Genomic DNA, 5,557 nt, shown 5'->3' on the forward strand with positions numbered 1-5,557 from the left:
GTGTGTCCCCTCCCACCACATGTGGATGTCAGGTCACATGTGTTAAATAAATCTGTCAATAATTGTCACTCTTCGACAGAGCTCTTTCTAGATCTGACCTGTGTAGTTAACTCACCAGGGTCACAGTTTGGCTCCTGGGCACCTTGTTACCGAATCCTTGTTGTGTTGGGTGTGCAGTGCAGCTGTGATCAGTGACCACACATGTCATGACCTGACACAACACACATCTGCGACCTTAGAACTTTGAGGTCATGGGTCCAGCATGGCTGTCACCGGACAGAAGTCAAGGTGTCTCAGGCTGGGTCCTTTCTGGAGGACCCAGGGACGAGTCTGCGTTGCTGACTCTGGCTGCTGGCAGAGCTGAGTTCCCTGCAGTGACGGGACCCAGGTGGCCCCTCTTGCTGCTGTCAGAAGAGCTGAGACCCCTCCAGGCTGGGAACGTCTGGGGTCGTTCTCGCAGGGACAGATGTGAGGGAACAAGTCAGGTGAGGGGAGTGACATGGGGACAGGGTCCCAGGAGTGGAGTCACTGGAGGTGGGGCCCTTGCTCGTGAGCTACCTGCAGCGTCGGGGTCATCAGGGGGAATGGGAGGACTCCAGAGGGAGGGTCCAGGCACAGGCGGGAAATGTTATGACTGTGCTTTAGGGAGATCCTTCTAGAAGAAATGTACCCGATGGCTGGACTGGGATATGCGGGACCCGGGAAGGGAGCATCCTGCGGGTGTCCAGGTGCTGGACCCAACGAGGCCATCTGCTGGCCGACCCGTGAAAGGACACAGCCAGAGCCATTGGCTGTCCAGGGGCCCTGGGCCTGGGCCCAAGACCTTGTCACACGTGACGGCCATTTCCCTCTTCCGGCTGCGGTTCCCAGGACGGCCAACGACTGGAGAGTCACGCCCTGTCCCCCGTGGGGTTGGCTGGGAGGGACGCGCCTGTCGCCCGGGCCTGACCACGGGCAGGGAGAGTTCTCGTGCAGCCCCAGTGCTCTGCGCCGCGGGCCCCGGCTCCCACTGCATTTACCCTCTGAGCCCACCGCGGGCCTTTCCGCAGCTGCCTGCCGGCGCCCACGGTCCCGGCCGATTCCACAGCAACAGGGACCCCCAGACTGGGGGGGCAGGGAGGGATCTGCTCCGTGCAAACCGGCTCCACTGGGACGGAGCAGACACCTGGGAACCAGGCTGTGTCTGCGGTGGGCGGGGCCAGGTGAGGAGGGTGTGCGCTGATTGGTGGGGAAAGGTGGGGGCAGCTCCGCAGGAGGAGGTGACTCCCCAGACTGGGGCAGGCGTGGGGACTGTTAACCCGGGACCCTTATCCTGCCCCAGACCCCGGGTGTCACCCCGCAGTGACACAGACACGTCAGAGGGGCGGTTAGTTACAGTCCACGCAGTCACCAGAGTTACTGACGGGCTCTTCCCTGGGCACCGGGGACCCCCTCCTCTCCCCCCGTCCAGACCTTGGGGAGGACACTCGGTTTCAAAGGCTTCCCGTCCCAGACAGTGGAAACGATGCACAGAATGTCACGGCCCCCTCCTGTGCTGGCAGGTGTTTCTTGGGATGCCGGGACACCTGGCATAACTCGGGGACCAGGCCCAGGACGGCCGAGTCAGCGGGGAGACGTGTGTCCCGCCCCCTCCCTGCCTTGCTGCGCCGTCTTTCCCACCGAGCAGCTCAGCGGAGAGTCGGAAACCTCCGGCACCAGATGCCCGGGCGGGGCCGGAGGGGCCTGAGTCGGTGCTTGTCCTGGGCCGGGCTGTCGGGGGACCAGCTGCTGGAGGTGGCCTTGACCTTTGGAGGAGGGGCCAGGGACCTGGGTCAGAGTGTCCATGAGACTGGGGAAGACCATACATTTAGAACCCGGGGACACCCACGTAAAAACCATCCACTGATCACTTTGAACACACGACTGAAAACTACTCCTGCATCCATACGTGAAGCACAGCTTTGGTGCCTCGTGCATTTCAGGACTGAGCTCCTCCTGACAGGTGGGTGCAAGTTCCCAGGGGGACGTGAACTGATGTCATAACTCAGTTTAAAAGGCTCCAGGTAAGTGCCTAAGCACAGGGGCATCCAGGGAAAGTGAGCGTGTACTATAACATGTTCCTTGTAGATGACAAGGTAAGCGTGTGTAGTGACACGTGCACTGTGGACCCTCAACGGTGGGCGTGCGCAGAGGCCTGGAAGCACAGCACAGACTGACAGCTGTCAGAAGGGAGGGTTGGGGGGCTGAGTGGGAGACGGTGAAGGCATGAGCCAGAAAACACATACGAGGGGGTCACAGAAAAACGGGAATGTATTTCTACAAAACTGTGTGTTTATTCTCACTTCTCTAAGTTCAGTCACCTTCAAAGCACTCTCCACCTGGTGCAACACACCTATCCAGGCATTGTATCCAGTGTTCAAAACAGGGTTTGAACTGGTTGATTTCAATGCTTTTAGTGCTTCTGCCCTTTATCCTTCTCCTCTTCCACATGGTCAAAACAATTCCATCCAGAACTTTTTCACCAAGGAAACAAACAATGTCCCTTGGGAGGAGATTGGGTGAATGGGCAGGGAGGGGGGTGATTACGGGGGTTTGCTGCTCTGGGTCCCACACTGCTGAACACTCGGCTGTGGGCAGGTGTGCTCGTAAATGACCCATCATGCAATGCGTTGAAAGAGCCTTCAGAAAAGTTCACTGAGCCTAATGCAGCCTCTCAAACTGTTGTGGAAAATCCACCCACACGCGGGGAGATAACGCAGCACAAACTTTATTACGGGGGGTGGGGGGCGCTTCAGGGGTTAATTCCAAATCCTGAGCCCAGAAAGGCTGGGTTAGGAGTCCTTTTTATATACCAGTTACACAGGCAGAAAGGGAGGGGGAACCAGCGGCCGAAAGCAAGCATTCAGAAGCAGGGGCAAGGTTAGTGACCTTCAGATATGGTTACATAGCAATGTCTTGCTAGCCGGCTCCTTACCTAAAAATAACTTTTACTCAGCTTTTGTCCAGACAAAACTTGCAAGTGCTACAGAGAGCAGTTTCTTTTCCTGCCACAGAACAACACAGCTGGTGCACCGACCAGAGGGGTTCCTAGACCACTCACCCAGCGGGGGAAGCCCTGACTACAAGAGGTCTGCCCTCCAGAAGATGCTTCCAGGGTTTTGTGGGGGTGGTCCCCCTCGTACAGTTAACCCATAGACACACAAACACTGAGGTGACAGCAGAGGAAAGGGGTGTGGGGTGGGTAGAGGTGGAAAAAGGAGGGGAAATGGGGACAGAAAGAGACTTTGCTCGGGGTGACGGGCACATGATGCCGTGTGTGCAGATGACGTTTCATCGGGTTTAGGGTTTGGGAAACCAATATGACCCCAATGAATTAATTTGAAATCATATGAAATTATTTTTAAAAGAAAATAATAAAAAAATGAGCAGTAGGTACATTCAGTGTTCATTGAAACATTCCCTCAACTATGCTCTGTACTTTGTAATTTTCCCTCACAAACTGCTGACAGAGGGGGTGGGGCGGGAAGAGCCGTGTTCTGCTGCTGGTAACAGAGACCAGAGGTGCCCTGGGGCCTCAGCTAAACACGACTCACGTTCCTCTCATGGGAGATGACCCCAGAGGGCAGCGGTCCAGGGATGGTCTGAGAGCTCAGAGAGGCATCCACGCCCCAGCCTCCACCTGTCTCCATTCTCTGCCCTCTCTGTGTGTGGCGTCCATCCCCAGGTGGCCTCTTGGTGACAAGATGGCTGCTGAGCTCCAGGTCCAGAGACGGTGTCCACCCAAGAGGAAGGAGGGAGTGGGAGGAGCGTGGAACTCTCTAGAGAAGCACAACACATAACATCCACCTGCAAACCATCAGCTCAAACTCAGTCCCTCAGCCTCTCCCAACAATAAGGGGGATGGACACAGTGCAGTACCCTCCCCCCAAAACTCAGTTTGTTCACTGAGGAGCAGCAGGGAACAGATGGGGCACAAGGGAGCAGCCACCTCCACCCCAGAACCCACATTCACACGATGGGATGCATCACAGTCCATCAGCCACAGTCACACTCAGGCCCTGGGGGGCTCAACTCACGGCCTTGAGACCTAAACACAGTGTCTCTGGAGGCCCCAGGCCACAGGCAGGCCCTGCTGGTCCCCAAGTCCCCTGACAGACACACTCACATCCTCTCCCGTCCAACCTCAGAGAACACAGACCCTGCAGCAGAGAGAAGTGAGCACACCTGAAACCCAGGTGCAGCTCAGATGAGGGGCAGAGGGTGGATGGACCCTCTCAGCAACATCCCCATGAACCTTCGCTGGAAAACCTGGAACCTGCCCATCGGCCCCTGACAGCACCGCCCGTGGGAACCTGAACACGGTGCTGCCTGGGAGTGGATCTGAGACCTGAGTGTCACAGGGGCCAGGACAGGTGGAGGGGGCCTGCCCTCTCTCTGTCACACCTGCACTGGGGCTCTGCTGTCAAAGACGTTAGCCAACGACCACAGTGACCCTGTAACTCCTGCACCCTCCTCTGCTCACACACTGCCCTCTGCTGCTCTGTCCTGGTTCCTCTGCTGAACACACTGTGACACAAGTGACATGAAGCAGGTGTGTACAGTGAGGTACTGCTCACACCCACCCACACCCAGGACTGATTCACGCAGGTGACCACACAGAGAGACCCAGAGGGTGGGAGTCAGGGCTGGAGCTGGTCTGCACTGCCCCATCCAACTCGGGGTCCCTGTTCATGCCAACCTTGCCCACTGGTTTCTGCCCAGCAACTGATGAGACACCAGGCTCTGAGCCAATCAGAGAACAAGGGTTTTCAAAGAGAGACTTTGCCCTGTTTCCCTGGGTGAGCACTCTTTCTCTTTGCCCCACCCTTTCTATCCAGATCAGAGACTCACCTGTAATAAAGAGCCCTGGAGTACCTTTGCTCTGTGATTTTCATCTGGGAGTGTCAAGGTTAATTGAGGGGCAGTTGGTGAAAGCCAGGGCCCCAGGGCCCCTTGGGAGAAAGGCTGAGGCGCTGGGGGGAGCCTGCAGGGGTGTCCCTCAGCCAGAGAAGGAGTGTGGGGCTGTGAGCCTGCAGGTGAGGGCACAGGGGGAGCATGGAGCAGGGCAGGTAAGGTCTGCACTGGGACACCTGTGGGAGGGAGACAACGGGAACCAGGGAGCTGGACACCTGCCCGTCCCTGGGAACTTCCTGTGGTCAGAGAGGGGCAAGGCCCCTCACAGTCTCTCCTGCTCGTCTCTGGGAACGTGTTCTAGGAGATTCCAGAAGAGAGGTTGACACCAAACCCAGGTTCACCTGCCTGCTGCTCTGAAAGCCAATAACTGGAGAGACAGGGACTGGTGGGAGGAAAGTAGGTCCATTCAAGGGCCTGCAGCTGAGAAGATCAGGGGGGTCTCTCCTGACAAAGAAATCTGAACAATGGACACAGGCAGGGGATCTTTGTAAACAGAGAGAAGGAAGGAAAACAAAAACCCAAGAAAGACACGGAAAGGAGGGTGTTGAGAGTTCTGCATGGAGGGGACAAGTGCAAACAACACAGTCTGTTCAGGTGCCTGGTCGAGGTCAGCAAACCTCCCAGA

The sequence above is a fragment of the Phyllostomus hastatus genome, unplaced genomic scaffold, assembly GCF_019186645.2.
Source record: "Phyllostomus hastatus isolate PE091 unplaced genomic scaffold, TTU_PhHast_1.1 phas_scaffold_216, whole genome shotgun sequence".
NCBI classification, from domain to species: Eukaryota; Metazoa; Chordata; class Mammalia; order Chiroptera; family Phyllostomidae; genus Phyllostomus; species Phyllostomus hastatus.